This window comes from Rhipicephalus microplus, chromosome 5 (assembly GCF_043290135.1).
Source record: "Rhipicephalus microplus isolate Deutch F79 chromosome 5, USDA_Rmic, whole genome shotgun sequence".
Lineage (NCBI taxonomy): Eukaryota > Metazoa > Arthropoda > Arachnida > Ixodida > Ixodidae > Rhipicephalus > Rhipicephalus microplus.
This window is the reverse complement of record NC_134704.1, coordinates 153,381,578-153,398,448: the sequence shown is the minus strand read 5'-3', so window position 1 is coordinate 153,398,448 and position 16,871 is coordinate 153,381,578. Positions and strand designations below refer to the sequence as shown.

Below are 16,871 nucleotides of genomic sequence, written 5' to 3'. Positions count from 1 at the left end.
CCACCAGGGTCACAATGCATAAACAGCAGCAGTTGAATACCGGACAACTCGTTTCAATTGTACCAGAACACTGACAAACTGATCGGATCAGAACCTCGTCTTTCTTTCTCGCTGCGCGTGTTTTTTGTCGTTCTCTTGGTGCTGCATATTCAGTGCGGCAATACATACCCGTGGTGTGGAGCCACCCGAACGCTCTTTCACATCACGTGGGAAAGTGCAGAGCACGATGAGGAATGCGACTCCAATGGCACATGGGAGGAACGGAAGGCGCTGTTATCTAGCCCAGCCCTGGTGGATCAGCTGCGACTGATCCACTGAGCTGAACGGATGGCTTGAGCCAGTGAGGCCCAGGAATAGGCGCACGACCCTGCCAGACAGACTTCGCTCTTCACCCCGTATATTCCTTGGGGCACTGGAGTTCTAGCCTGTCTGGATTATGTACATAATAAAATTTCTACTTCTACTACAAAACGCGAGCGCACAAGAGAGTGGGGCGAAGGGACAAGAGAGAGCGAACGGCTAGAGGAGCACCGAAGCACTGCTCCTACCCTCTCCTAGACTCTCGCACTATATGATCTGGTTGCTAGGGGGAGGGTAAGCACGCACACCTGTAGTTGTTGCTATGTGACTGAGAGCAGAGAGATAACACCTGCCGCACACAGACACCACCACGGACACCGTGGACAACGTCGGATGCCTGACATAGCCCGACTAAGAAAGGCATTTGCATTCAAAGGCCACCATCAAACGCATAGGAATTTCACACATACGTAAGCTTCTTGACCTACAATAGGTCGTCGTCTATTGAAACACTGGGCCATTAAACATTACATGCATCAAGCGTGAAACTCAACCAGTGGTGACGCCGCCCATCGTCGGCATCAACACGAACACTTAGATGCCTCAAGCGCGAAATCTAACCGTCGGTGGCATCCCACGTCGGCGGCATCACGTTGCACGCAGCGCTCGAAACGTAACCATCCGTGCGTCTGCCGGTGCGTTCGTTCGTGCATCCGTTCGTCCATCCGTCCGTGCGTCCATTCGCGTATGCACGCGTCCGTCCATGCACTTTCGTCCGAGCGTGTGTTCATCCATACGTCCGTCCATGTGTTCATCCGTGCGTAATCTATCCATCCGTGCATGCGTCCATGCGTGGTTGAAGTGGTGGTAGAAAACATTTTATTACAGAAAACGTACTAGATAGTTGCCGCATACTGCATGTTTGAGTGGCTAGACCTATTCTGGGATGCCAATGGATTTGGCTGCTGCTCAACCGTGCCTCACTAAGGAGCGTTGAGCATCTAATGTCTAGCAGCCGAGCAGGTATTCCTCGCACGCCTCTCTAGTTGGGATAGGAAAAGAAGGTAAAAAAGGAAGGGTGTTGGGGGGGAGCAGGAAGCGACGGCGTGGTAGGTGTCGTCCAGGACCTGGCATATCGAGCAGGTGCCACTGATTTTTGGCAAAATATGCCTAGTGACCGCTGGGCTGAGATAGGTGTTCTTCTGCAGGCGGCTCAGTATTCGCTCGTCCGCTTTCTCTAGACCGCGTTCGAGGTCCGGATAGAATCGGCGTGACGCCTGGTAATAGGAAAGAATTTTCCGAAAGTGCGTCAGGTTTGTATTGCCAGATTTCGACTCGGGACATGAAGGGGCAACGGTTAGGATGAGAGAAGCGTGGACAGCAGCGTTCCCCACGTCGTTACCGGGCAGGCTCGAGTGGCCTGGAGTCCATACTATAGGATTGGGGTGAGGGCTAAAGCAGCAAGAGGCTGCCCGAAGTAGGTGAGCTGCCAGCGGGATAATGGTACTGTAGGTATTGGGAATAAGCCAAGTTCAAGTCCATCCGAATGCTTCGTGAGGTGGGATGCGAGGCGGCCAAAGCAATGGCAACCTCCTCAGGTTGCGTCACAGTGTTGGCTCTAAAGGAGATGCCATCGACGGGTTTCCCTCTCTGATCACGATGGCCTTGAAGTGACCCGAGGGGGAGGGGCCCGAGAGGTCTACGTAAAAAACGCCGGGGCGATAGGAGTGCCGCGCATGAAGGGCCAGGGAACGTGCTAGTCTACGGCCTGGAAGTAGCTCGGAGTTCATGTTGCGGGGTAGTGGTTCCATCTATAGTTTTTGCCACAAAAATCCGGTATCGGCGTCGTAGTGTCTTGGTCAGAGATACCATTGAGGCCCAGGCTGTATACGAGACGACGCACTGAGGGCGTCTGCGACAGACGAACTATTTGGCTAACACGATGAGCTTCTCGCAGCTCTGTAAAGGAGTTATGTACCCCAAGTGCATTCGACTTTCTCATTGCCCCAGGTGGCGATGGGAAGGTCAAGTGCACGTTTGGTGCTCGTGGTGACGACGCAGGTGAAGGTAAGATGAGACTTACAGGACACGACTCATCACAAACGCATAGGCCAACCACATGGACTGGGTTCCACGGAAGCTGCCGCGCTTGGTAGATACCCACTGTATCACACGGCTCACCTGTTCGTTGGTGCGTCGGAGGCTTGCTATTGTGTCCATGGGATCTGAAGACGATGTAATTCGAAGCTCAAGAATTCGAGTTTTGTCACCTGATGGAACGGGACCAGAGGGAAGCAAAACCTGGGTGGAGGTAAATGGGATACCGCGAGAATAGCCGTTTGAGCTAGAGAGCACTCCAGGACCACGAATCAGCGTATGCGTTTACCAGAAGGGCAGCCTCTTGTAGGCGTGTGAGTGATTCTTAGAAAAGAAATAAGAAGATAAAGTGAGCCCCGTAACTATTTGCATCACAGTGTGACACCTCAACAGTGGCTCACGAGGGATGGTGGGTAACGAGGGGTTAAAAGGAATATATAAAGGAATAAAAGGGATAGAGATAGGGGCAGGGACAGACAGCCGTAAGAAGGAGATAGGAAAAAAGGACACAATCACAGAATTCTGAAGACGGGGCACCACTCAGCGAGAGCTTCACAGCGTCAGGAGATGGCAGAGGGCAAGCCGGTCAGCCAGAGCTGCGCTGTCGTCGGAGATCGCGGGGGCACAACCAGTCGGCATAAAATCTAGCGAGTGATTCCCGCCTTTGTAGGCTCTCTTCAATTTGAGCTGAGGAGTCAGTGTTAGTACAAAGTGTAATATCTTTGGCAAATAGTGCGTGGTGCATTCCCTCGACCTCGCGCAGAAGGGAATGGGCGTTCTTCATGGCCAGGTTAAAGAGTATAGGGGCGACAGGACTGCGCCTTGGGTTGTACCCCGTGCACCTAATAGATACGAGCCATGTTCAATGAAATCAAGGGGGATGATAGCGGCGTAATTTGACAAAAATGATTGAATGTAATTGAAAGCCTTCTGACCGCAGTTTGTGGTAGAGAATCTAGAAAGATTACTACTGTGTTCGATGTTATCAAACGCTCCTCTCAGATCGAGAGCGAGCACGGGTTTATTGTTGCAGCGCATTGTGGTCGGTTCTATGATGTTGTGTTAAAGCTGGAGCAGGATGTCCTGTGTCGACATATGTGGGGGAAAGTCAAACATCGTGTCGGAAACGGTCCCCCTGGCCTCCAAGTAGACAGAAAGGCGTTCGCGAACCATGGTTTCCCTTAGCTTTCCGGCGCAGAAGGTTAGCGAGATGAGTCTCAATGCCTCGATACTGATCGGTTTGCCCGATTTCTGTATGAATGTGACAAGCGATGTTGTCTATTCCGATGGGAGCGGGTATCCATTTTATATTGAGTTTATCAGGTGGAGAAGTGAGAGGTGTGCCTCATCACGAAGGTTAGCCAGAAGCGACACTGTGATGTCATCCCGCTCAGAGGTCGTGCCCCGTCGCACTTTTGCCAGTGCAGCCCATAAATCCGAAAGCGTGTATGGCGCGTCGAGCTCGGCATTATGGGTGCCGGAATGCGTATATACTGTGCCTAAGGGGTCATATGTGTGACAGATAAATCGGTCGCGCAATTTTCGAGCGAGTTGATCTGTAGTGCCCTGATAAGCATGCAGAGCACGGCATAGCTGGCGTTGTGTTTCTGCTCAAGTTCTGGAGGGATCTAGAAGGCTACGAATAGCCACCAGCTCATCTGAATCATCGCCTTCGTGCAAGTGTCCACCCAATTTGAATCGGAAAGCTGCGCACACTATGCCGCTGCCTGTGAAGTGAGCGCCTCAATGCGAGCGCAAAGCTTTCCATTGAGTTTATTAAGCTTCCAGCGCTTCATAAGCCCACGGCGCAGCATTCCAGAGATGTAAGAGTAGTGGGTCAATTTCAAGAGTCAAATTAGAGGTCTTTAGGGTGCGAGTGTTTGCCCGCTGCATATGAAAGACGTAAGACGCCCACGCCGCATATTCGCCTGAGCTGGAAATATTGGGAAATGGCTGCATTCGGAACTTAGTCCATTCTGTCAGATGTGCAAGGCCCCAGTATTGGCGCATTTTATGCCGTGGTGTGAAGGAAATTCGAAGCGAAAAGTAGTCACTTTCCATAGTCTCGCCCAAGTTTTTCCATGTAGCACCGCGAATGTTACGAGTCGGGGAGAAATCGGGACATGTGTCGCGTGTGACCAAATTGCAGAAATGCGTGGGCTGTGCTGGATCGGTAAGCAGTGTGAGGCTAAGTGAGGAGATGAACTCCTTTAGTTATCTTCCCCGGGCCTTCTCATAGTGATAATCTCAGCAAGGGCTGAAGCGTTGAAGTCCCCGAAAATACACAGGAGTTGACGATCTGCCGTGTGCAGCGCCCTAAGAAACAGATTCGTAAAGGAGGCCCCCACAAGACAAGAGGAACAATACATGTTTAATATGTGTTTTTATGGTTGGCCTCTCCTTTGAGACAGCACTGATGTTATCCAATAGTCGTATGAAAGATCCAGATCGAAGTCGACCTGTATCGCCGTGTACACCTTATGCAAAAGAAGGCATGCAGTGGTGCCTATCATCAGCATCCTACATAGGAGCAGTGTCCAGAAAGAGTTGGTGTGGCGCTCGGTTCTCGAAGGGCCAACACGGCAGGCTGAGAGCCAAGTGAGTGAAAAAAGAAGGAAAGGTGTAAGCGCTTTCGCTTGTTCCCAAACCCTCTAGAGTTTCACTGCGCGATCTCGAATTTTGACGCCAAACTTGAAACAAATTTACGGTTGGTAGCTATCATGAATATCCTAGGTTTTATATTGCACCCTCCATGTCCAGCTCAGAGCCTTAAGAGGCAGGGGGGGATACAGAGGCTGTTATATCCAATGGCGAGGTGGTGGTAGTCACTTTATGATCACGTCGGGGAGCTTAACGCGTACTGCAAACCGGAAAGGAGCGCGAACGGGATACTTTGGGTTGAAACTGAGTGATTGCTTAGGCTTGAATGGCCTGAGTGACCTCTGCTACTATGCGTTGGAGAGAGAAGTTATAAATTGGGTGACAGATCGACACTTCGACGCGCGTAAGGGGATCCTTCATGCGACTGACGCGTTCTTCACTGCGATGATTTGGGTTAGTCAGCAAGGGATCTTGAGGAGCTGCAGCAGCTACCGGAGCTTCCGGAGTAGGTGCCTCGGCCACTGAAGCCGGAAGATTATTCGGAGTGCGTGTAGCGTGCGGGCTAGTCTTCAAGGTTGCCGGTGTAGCCGCCTGCACAGGGGCGGCAGTATCGAGGGGCTTGTTGAGGGATCCTTGTTGGGGGGGAGCAAGTTGCTTAGTTAATAGCGGGAGCTGTTTTGTTAGGAATTCATTTTTATTTTGAAGCTACACAATCTGCTGGCGAAGGGTCACAAGTTCAGGGAAAGAAGGACTGACAGCAGGAGGACAAAAAGGCTTGGAAGCAGCAACGCCTGCTCAACTGCTCGATAATATATTCAGCGAGGCCTTCGTGGGCACTGGTACCACAATTAGTACGTGTCGGGGTGGGGTGAGGGCACTCTGGCGGCCGATGACCAATGGTGCCGCACCCAGTGCAAGCCAAAACGGTTTTCTTGCTAGGGCGGGTAAACAGTGCCACGCAGTGGTAGAAGACAAAGTGGGGCAACTTCGTGCCTTCAAAAGTCACCACCACCGCTGCGGAGTCTCCGAGTTTTCGGACTGCGAGGATGACTTCCTAAGGCCAATGCAGTTTTGATTTTATATTTTCCGTGGTTTAAGCATAGTTGATAGTGATGACACCCCTGCACGTATCCCCTGACGCCTTGGCGTGGCCTCGGACAGGCAGCTGTCGATCCCCCACTTGCAACTACAAGTCACCCAGGAGTTTCTCTGCCATAGCCAGCACGGTAGTACTGCAGACTAAGATGTTTTGCTGCCATATCAGCCACACTGGAACTAGTGCGGTGGTCCGGTCACCCAGAAAGCTCCGGATTGCGTCAACAGCTCGATCAGCAAAAGATACCGATGTCACACTCACAGGTGTTGAGGTGGGCTCAAAATAATCTGGGTGACTTGGTGAGCGAAGGGAAACCGGTGACACGACTGATGAGTGGCCTGGACCTCCAAATGACAGGTGGAAATCGGAGAACATGCGGAGCGCGTCCTTCAGCGTTGGTGGTCACGTGAAGACCCGTTCATAGACATTTCTTGTCCTGGACCAGGTATGCCGTCAAAACGCGTGGTTTCACGACAATGATGGAGTCATCTGCAGAAATACGAGGCGTCTGGCGTGAACGCCACTTGCCTTGCTTCATTGACAGCGATGAGGGAGCAGAGCTAGACGCATCACTGGTGGGTCGGGGCACCAGCGTTCCTTGCACAGCTGGAGAATGATGGCCAGCTGCGGCGTCTCGCTGTTGCTGGGGTGCAGACTTGGATTGCGCTTGCTTCTGTTTCCATATTCGCACCATATCCTCGAGATATTCGCCTTCTGACGGCATACCTGGTCCAGGGGAAGAAATGTCTATGGACGGGTCTTCACGTCACCACCAACGCTGAAGGACGTGCTCCGCATAATCTCCGTTTTCCACCTGTCATTTGGAGGTCCAGGCAACTCATCATTCCTGTCACTGGTTTCCCATCGCTCACCAAGTTACCCAGATAATTTTGAGCCCACCTCAACACCTGTGAGTGTGACATCGGTATTTTTTGCCAGTTTCAATCTTCAGACGAGTGGCAGCCAGAGACGCACAGTGCGTTCCTCAGCCGTGGCGCATCTCCCGCCGCTGAGGTGTCGGCGTGCGATGGCGTCTGAACGGAGAACAGTTGCATTTCTGCTTCAATGACCACCGTTCCAATAGACTCTTGTTGGCGTTCCTGCCTAATGTGCAAGTCTGCGTAATAATTTAGCATCCCTGTCGTCGTACATGCCGAAGGCGCATGCAGTTTCGCCATGGAAAATTCTATTGACCCGCCAGAAAAAGTTAAAGAGAACGCTGTGAACACGGCTGCTGCAGTAGCTTTGGACACGACTCCACCTGCGCCTACCAATGATGACACAACATCCCCCTCCACTGACGTTGGCTCTGCTTGGGTGCTGGTACTGAAGAAACGACGCACGTGCACAAGGCGATCTGGTGGTCTCTCAGGCGAAACAAGAAACTGAAACGAGTGAACTTAAAGGCGATACCACTCAACGTGAGTCAACGAGATCACGGCCACCACCCTTGCCTCTTCACGACTACAGAGCCATTCTACGCCCTTAGGGAGGCCTACGCTTGGACAAGTGAGCTGGCCCCACACTGACGCGGGATATTGGAGTCGCCAAGAGCCTACTTTCTTCCGAAGTGCACCGGCTAGTTTTCCGTTTGCGCCCTGAAAGAAACCTCGCTGTTGTAAGCACACCAAATGAGCACGCCGCCCTAAACCTCTACCGTGTCCAGCACCTTCGCCTGGGTCAGCATATCTATCCTACGTTCTTTTACAATGCTGCTCCGAACAATTTTTGTAAAGGCATTATCTAAGGCGTCACCCAGAAACAAGGCCGTCCGAAGTTATAGATTATCTCGTTACACCTGGCCACATCGTTCTACAGGCAAAAATGATGGGTAAAACGAGCACGGCAATCATTATCTTCGAAGGACTACAGGTGCCACGATACATAGGGTATTACGGCTGTGATGACGTTTATTCGAGCCGAGAAGTCGCAGCGAGGTCGCAACGGAAAGTGGGCGTACGGCAAGTCTGGCAGAGGCGGCACAAACTCTCGCCCAAGCAGAGCATGGGCTTTTCGTTGTCTTCCGAAGGCGCATACGCGTTGGTGCGTATGCTCCACTACAATACCGTCGGGGTGAAGGGTAGCCATCCTGGTGACTCAGGGAGTAAACACAATGAGGGGGTCGTAGTAGGGCTTGAGACGGTCGACATGTACGGTCTCGCGTCCTCGACGGCGCAAATCTGGTTATTGTGTTAACGGCGTCAATGACACGGTATGGACCATGGTACCGGGCCAGAAGTTTAGAAGACAGGCCAGGAACGTGCGGGAGCACCCAAAGCCACACAAGGGAGCCAGCACGAAATGTAGGAGCTATGCGGTGAGCGTCGTCGTGTCGAGTCTTTTGTAGACCTTGAGCCTCACTTGTCAGAGACCGAGCCAACTGACAGCAGAGTTCAGCGTATCTGGCGCGGTATGGTAGTATAGTGTCGAGTGGGTGGGAAGGTTCGCGGCCGTACAATAGAAAGAAGGGGGAAAACCGGTAGTCGCTTGCGTCGCGGTGTTATAAGCGAAGGTAACAAAGGGCAATACAGCGTCCCAGCTAATGTGGTCGGAGGAGGTGTACATCCTCAGCATGTCGCCAAGTGTGCGGTTAAACCGCTCAGTAAGACCATTTGTCTGTGGATGGTATGCGGTAGATTTCCGGTGGATAATGTTTCATTCAGCGAGGATAGCTTGGATGACCTCCGACAGGAACACTCGACCCCTATCACTGAGTAATTCCCGTGGAGCACCATGGCGTAGAATGAAGCTGCGGAGAATGAAGAGTGCAACTTCGTGGGCGGTCGCTGCCGGTAGAGCTGCAGGTTCAGCGTAGCTTGTCAGATGATCGACTCCGACAATAATCCACCGGTTTTCAGAGCTACTATATGGGAGGGGGCCATAGAGGTCTATACCCACGCGGTCGAATGGGCGAGCCGGGCACGGGAGCGGCTGTAACATGCCAGTAAGGTGCCGCGGAGGTGTTTTGTTCTGATGGCAAGTGGTGCAAGACTGAACGTATTTCTGCACAAAACGATACATTCCTCGCCAGTAATAGCGTTGGCGCAGCCTTTCGTAGGTTTTCGGGACACCTGCGTGAGCACTTTGGGGATCTGCATGGAAATTCATGCATATGTCAGAGCGCATATGAGTTGAGACAGCAAGGAGCCACTTCCGGCCACCAGGCATGTAGTTGCGGCGGTACAGAATGTGGTCACGTAAAAAAAAGTGGGCTGCTTGCCGGCGAAGCGCTCTCGTGGAAGGGACTGAAAACGGATCGGTAAGGTAGTGGACTAACAAGGCAAGGTATGGGTCTTTACGCTGCTCCGAAAGCATGTCAGTGCTGTCGATTGGTGACAAGGTGGTAAAAGGGGGTGACAGAGAAGCCACATCTGGTGTTAATGGCGATCGGGAAAGTGCATCGGCGACCGCATGCTTGCGACTGGAACGATATACGACACGGATGTCGTATTCCTGCAATCGAAGTGCCCAACGGCCCAGACGTCCGGACGGGTCTTTCAAGGTGGACAGCCAACATAGAGCGTGGTGGTCTGTGACCACGTCGAAAGGACGGCCGTAAAGGTACGGGCGAAACTTCGTAAGCGCCCAGATTATGGCCAAACACTCCTTCTCTGCCACGAAGTAATTCAATTCAGCCTTCTTAAGAGCGTGACTTGCATAAGCGTATACGTATTCGGTTTGGGTGCCTTTCCGTTGTGCCAAAACTGCGCCAAGACCAACGCCGCTTGCATCAGTGTGAACTTCTGTGGCAGCAGTGGGGTCGTAGTGGCGAAAAATAGGTGGTGAGGTCAGCAAGCGGCGCAGCTGGTGAAATGCGTCGTCACATGCAGGTGACCACGCAGATATACCTTTGCTGTTGGAAAGCAGACTACTCAGAGGTGCAATGATGGACGCGAAGTTGCGCACGAAGCGACGAAAGTAAGAGCAAAGACCAACGAAACTTCTTAGGGCTTTCAATGATGTGGGCATTGGGAAGTCAGCGACAGCTCGAAGCTTATCGGGGTCCGGAAGAACACCGTCTCTTGTGATGACGTGTCCCGAGATGGTTAGTTTTCGGGCTGCGAAGTGGCACTTCTTGGTATTAAGTTGTAGGCCTGCAGAAGCTAGACACGTCAGAATCTCGTGGAGACGATGAAGATGTGTCGGGAAATCAGCTGAAAAGACTACGATGTCATCTAGGTAACACAAGCAAGTTTTCCACTTGTGGGCCCGCAATATGGTATCTATCATGCGTTCAAACGTCGCAGGCGCGTTGCAGAGCCCAAATGGCATGATTTTGAACTCATGCAGGCCATCCGGCGTTACAAAGGCTGTCTTAGGGCGATCACATTCAGCCAGTGGCACCTGCCAATACCCACAACGCAGATTCAAGGATGTGAAGTACTCGGCGCCTTGTAAACAGTCAAGAGCATCGTCTATTCGTGGTAGCGGGTAGACGTCTTTCTTTGTAATCTTGTTTAAGCGGCGATAGTCCACGCAAAATTGAACGGTGCCATCTTTTTTCTTTACCAGAACCACGGGTGACGACCAAGCGCTTTGAGAAGGCTGTATGACTCCACGTTTAAGCTTGTCATCTACTTGCTCCGTAATGACGCGGCGCTCTTCTGCAGAAACGCGGTAAGGACGCTGTCGCAGAGGCGAATGTTAGCCGGTGTCAATAGTATGAGCGACAGTCGTGGTGCGGCCCAAAACCGGGTTTCTGAAAGTCGAAAGAGGAGCGAAACTTGTTGAGGAGAGCAACAAGTTGGCTGCGATGCGAGGGGGGAAGGTCTGCGTCAATAGCATAATCGAAGGCTGGTGAGCTTGATGGCTCAGACGCCTGAGTGATTGCGGCAATGTGACATGGTGTTTCGTCGGGAAGACTAATATCATTGATATGGTCGACAGGTTGCACATATCCTAACGTTTCACCACGAAGCAAGCCGATAGAGTAGTTGCAGTGGTTGGTAACCAGCATTACGGTTAAACTAGACGCAATCTAGCTTGCGGCGATGGCGTAGTGGTTAGAGCATCCGCCTCGCATGCAAGAGGTCCGTGGTTCAAATCCCGGTACCGCGCAGTTCCCAACCGGATTAAAAAAAAAAAAAATCCGCGTGTTGATGGAACTGCATTAAGAGGCCTGGGGTGCGGCCTCACCGGCAAACACCGCCGAAAACGCACTCCCTCACCAGAGAAGGATTGGCCACCCTGGTGCAGTATCTGGCCACTACCTCCCACATGCTTACGTCAATTAACTCACGGCCCTCAGTCCCCAGCAGCTGCGAAGCAACTGACCACGGCGGCGGTCAGATCTGCAACGCAGCAGAGGGTGCTAAGAATCTCTGGATCCGGACAGGCCGCCATTGGAACCTGAAATTGGCAACGTTTAATGCTAGAACCTTATCTAGTGAGGGAAGTCTAGCTGTACTATTCGAGGAGCTAGAGGGCGTTAAATGGGATATAATAGGGCTCAGTGAGGTTAGGAGGAGAGATGAGGCCTATACGGTGCTACAGAATGGGCACGTCCTTTGCTACAGGGGCTTGGCAGACAGAAGAGAACTGGGAGTGGGGTTCCTAATTCACAGAAACATACCTGGCAACCTAGAGGAATACTATAGCATTAATGAAAGGGTGGTAGGTATCATAATTAAACTGAATAAAAGATACAAGATGAAGGTAGTACAGGCTTACGCGCCTACATCCAGCCATGATGACGCTTCAGTTGAAAGCTTCTATGAAGACGTGGAATCGGCAATGAGTAAGGTAAAAACACAGTATACTATAGTGATGGGCGACTTTAATGCAAAGGTAGGGAAGAAGCAGGCTGGAGACCAGGCAGTAGGAGATTATGGCATTGGTAGTAGAAACGCCAGAGGAGAGCTACTAGTAGAATTCGCAGAACGCAATAATTTACGGATTTTGAATACCTTCTACCGAAAACGAGAAAACCGCAAGTGGACATGGAGGAGCCCTAATGGCGAAAATAAGAACGAAATAGACTTTATAATGAGTGCACACCCTGGAATCGTGCAAGATGTGGAAGTGATTGGCAAGGTACGATGCAGTGACCATAGAATGGTGCGGTCTCGAATTCGCCTGGACTTGAAGAAGGAACGGCAGATACTGATACGCAAGAAGCCAATAAATCCGCTAGCACTGAGAGGGAAAGTACAGGAATTCAGAGTGTCGCTGCAGAACAGGTACTCGGCTCTTAGTGATGAAACCAACCTTAGCGTAGATACAATGAATGATAATCTGACGAGTATCATTACGGAGTGTGCAGTGGAAGTTGGAGGCAGGGTAGTTAGACAGGGCACTGGCAAGCTTTCCCAGGAAACGAAGAACCTAATTAAGAAGCGTCAAATCATGAAAGTGTCAAGTACAACAGACAAAATAGAACTGGCAGAGATTTCGAAGTTGATTAATAGACGTAAAGTATGCGATATAAGAAGGTATAACCTGGAGAGAATTGAACACGCTCTGAAAAACGGAGGAAGTGTCAAAGCATTGAAGAGGAAACTTGGGATAGGCAAAAGTCGGATGTATGCACTAAGGGACAAAGAAGGCAAAATAACTACCAATATGGATAGGATAGTTAAAATAGCGGAGGAGTTTTACAGAGATCTGTACAGTAGCCGAGACAACCACGACCTTAATACTATAAGAACTAGCAGTAACCCAGATTACACCCCACCAGTAATGATCGAAGAAGTCAGAAAAGCTTTGGAGAGCATGCAAAGGGGCAAGGCTGCTGGTGAGGATCAGGTAACATCAGATCTGCTGAAAGATGGAGGACAGATTGTGTTAGAAAAACTAGCCACCCTGTTTACGAGGTGTCTCCTGACGGGAAGGGTACCAGAGTCTTGGAAGAACGCTAACATCATCTTAATACATAAGAAAGGAGATGACAAGGACTTGAAGAATTACAGGCCGATCAGCTTGCTCTCTGTAGTATATAAGCTATTTACAAAGGTAATTGCTAACAGAGTAAAGAAAACATTAGAATTCAATCAACCAAAGGAACAAGCAGGATTTCGAACAGGCTACTCAACAATTGACCACATTCATACTATCAATCAGGTAATAGAGAAATGCTCAGAGTATAACCAACCCCTATACATAGCCTTCATAGATTATGAGAAGGCGTTTGATTCAGTAGAAATATCAGCCGTCATGCAAACACTGCGGAATCAGGGCGTAGATGAAGTATATATAAACATTCTGGAAGAAATCTACAGGGGATCAACTGCTACCATAGTGCTTCATAAAGAAAGCAACAGAATACCAATCAAGAAGGGTGTAAGGCAGGGGGACACAATTTCCCCAATGCTATTTACCGCGTGCTTACAGGAGGTTTTCAGAAGCCTAGAATGGGAACAGTTAGGGATAAGAGTCAATGGAGAATACCCTAGTAACCTGCGCTTCGCCGATGACATTGCATTGCTGAGTAACTCGGGGGACGAATTGCAACTCATGATTACGGAGTTAGACAAGGAGAGCAGAAAGGTGGGTCTTAAAATTAATCTGCAGAAAACGAAAGTAATGTACAACAACCTCGGCAAGGAGCAGCGCTTCGAGATAGGTAATAGTGCACTTGAAGTTGTGAAAGACTATGTCTACTTAGGGCAGGTAATAACCGCAGAGCCGAACCACGACATTGAAGTAACTAGAAGAATAAGAATGGGGTGGAGCACATTCGGCAAGCACTCTCAAATTATGACAGGTAGTTTGCCACTATCCCTCAAGAGGAAGGTATATAACAGCTGTATCTTGCCGGTACTTAGCTACGGAGCAGAAACCTGGAGACTTACAAAGAGGGTTCAGCTTAAATTGAGGACGACGCAGCGAGCAATGGAAAGAAAAATGGTAGGTGTAACCTTAAGAGACAAGAAGAGAGCAGATTGGATTAGGGAACAAACGGGGGTTAAGGATATCATAGCTGAAATCAAGAAGAACAAATGGACATGGGCAGGGCATGTAGCGCGTAGACAGGATAACCGCTGGTCATTAAGGGTAACTGACTGGGTTCCCAGAGAAGGGAAGCGGGTTAGGGGGAGACAGAAGGTTAGGTGGGCAGATGAGATTAAGAAGTTTGAGGGTATAAATTGGCAGCAGCAAGCACAGGACCGGGTTAACTGGCGGAACATGGGAGAGGCCTTTGTCCTGCAGTGGACGTAGTCAGGCTGATGATGATGATGATGATGAGACGCAATCGTAAGAACGGCAAATGGGAGCACGATGCCCTTGCGTTCAGTAAAAACAGGGGATGGCGTAAACACCACCGTGGCGTCAGGTTGCGCCACACATGAAAGGCTAATAGGGACTGAAGCTTCCGGAGGCAAGGTGATGTCGTCGTCAGCGATGAGTTTGCGGAGCAGTGGTGAATGGTCGGGCGGTGGAAATTCACAACTTGGCACTAGGAACACTTCCGCACAGCCACAATCGATGATAGCTTCATGACCTGATAAGAAATCCCAACCCAGGATGAGCTCATGAGAGCAAGATGGTAGTACAAAAAATTGGACGATGTACAAAACGTCTTGGATGACGACGCGCGCCGTACACACAGACGAGGGCTGAATGCGTTGCGCGCTAGCCGTGGACAGCACGATGCCACAGAGAGATGTGGTCATTTTCTTCAGTTTGCGACAAAATTTTGCGTTCATCACAGAAACGGCGGCCCCAGTATCAATTAACGCTTGTGTGGCGACTCCCTCAACATTGACATCAACAACATTTTGCGGCGAAAATGGAGGCCTTGATAATTTCGCAGAAGTTGCAGTTCTTGCCTCTGGAACTGCACTGATTAGTTTCCCTCCTCAGGAGGTGGTCTACGACGCATAGCAGATGGCTATCGGTGACGAGGAGATGGGAAACGAGAAGTAGATGGGCGGCGATCCGAGTCAGAGTGCCTCTGTTCGTATGCAGACGTGGTGGCCTGCTGCGACGCATAGGTAGGAGTTCCAAAGGACGCGTACGCAGGTGTGAGACGGCGGCGGCAGTAGCGTGCAATGTGGCCAGCGATGCCACACGCGAAGCAGATTGGACGGTTGTCGTGGGTGCGCCACTCATCAGATGGACGGAAAAAGCGAGGTGAGGGCCTGTAAACTGGAGGCGCTGCCGGAGGAGGTGGAGCCGATAAGGATACTGAATGCGGTGGGGGCCGCACAACCACAGCTGCGTAGCTGAGAGGTGAAGATGGTGCAGGTGGTGCGTAGCTGACAGCTGAGAGATTAGATGCTGCTGAAGTGCATGCGTAAAGGGCCTGCACTGTAGGTAGGACATCGCAAATTTCAGTGCGTATGGCCTGCTGCAGTGTCGAAGGCAGACTTGCGGTGGGCGCGTCGCTATGCGGCAGCAGGGAGAGCTGTCGGGCGACTTCCTCCCTGATGAAGTCTTTGATCTGGTTGGACAGACTTTCTTGGCGAACGTTGGCATTTGCGAGTGCGACAGTCGAGATCGAATCTGGTGGTGAGACACTCTGTCGGGCGATGGAACGCTGACGGCGTAATTCATCGAAGCTCTGGCACAGGCTTACGAGGATTGCCACCGAGGTCGGGCTTTTCGCTAGCAACATCTGGAATGCGCCATCCTCAATGCCCTTGAGAATTTGCCGAATTTTCTCTTCTTCGGGCATAGATGGGTTAACACGCCTGCAGAGGTCGAGCACATCCTCAATGTAACTCGTAAACGTTTCGCCAGGCTGCTGGGCTCTGTGGCACAGACGCTTTCAGCGCGGAGCTTGCGGACCTCCGGTCGGCCGAACGCTTCTGTTACGAGGGTCTTAAAGGAGGACCAGTTGGCGATGGCGGTTTCGCGGTTGGTAAACCAGAGCTTAGCTACGTCTGCCAAGTAAAAGATAACGTAGGCGAGTTTAGAGTCGTCGTCCCACTTGTTGCTGGCGCTTACGCGTTCGAACAAGGAGAGCCAGTCTTCGACGTCTTGCTCACCACTTCCGCTGAAGATTGGTGGGTCCCGCTGGCGAGTAGCGCCGGGGCAGGTAGACGGGGCAGCCGATGGTGCTGGCTGGGCTGGGACGGGCTGGTTGGCTACTGCGTCAGTCATGTTTTGCAGTGGTCTCTTGGGCAACTTGCGAGAGCGGAGCTCCAGGTCTTCTTGGGGATCTCAGCACCTCCACCAAATGTGATGACGTTTATTCGAGCCGAGAAGTCGCAGCGAGGTCGCGACGGAAAGTGGGCGTACGGCAAGTCTGGCAGAGGCGGCACAAACTCTCGCGCAAGCAGAGCACGGGCTTTTCGTTGTCTTCCGAAGGCGCATACGCGTTGGTGCGTATGCTCCACTACACGGCACTGAATACCGATGCTACGTGCATCGCCCCCGCAAGCAAGTTTGCATGGTTTGTTTCCGGTTGGGACATCCTTCTGACAACTGCCTTAAACCAACTTCCGTCACATGCAAGACGTGCTGTCTTGAGAATCTGACACCGGGGCACTCATGCTCGCCGAAGTGCCGCTCACGCGTAGGTGATCACCCCACCATTGACACGGGCTGTCCCACCCGCGTTAAGCCTCCCTTCCACAAGCAACGGGTCCGGAAGGCTCTTCAGTGGCAACCGAAACAGCGACAAGTAGAGCTTAACCCGCACCATCATCGTCGTCACAGATATACTTGTCAGCAGGAGGTTCAACTCTGGGAAGAAAATCCTGGTCACGGTCTCGGACCAGGCAAAGGTTACGCCGCAAGACCTCCTGTCGTTCCCATGGCACTCCAGGACGGGCTCACAACCACCACCTGTAAAGCAGGCGGCCACTTCGCAAGACACTGCACCACTGCCAAC

General features: G+C 51.4%; 1 protein-coding gene across 8 annotated transcripts in view; it reads right to left on the bottom strand.

Annotated features, from left to right (window-relative positions):
- Positions 1-16,871, bottom strand: part of LOC142817981 (uncharacterized) — a 193,702-nt gene that overhangs the window by 120,033 nt on the left and 56,798 nt on the right. The gene's annotated exons all lie outside the window — the stretch shown is intronic.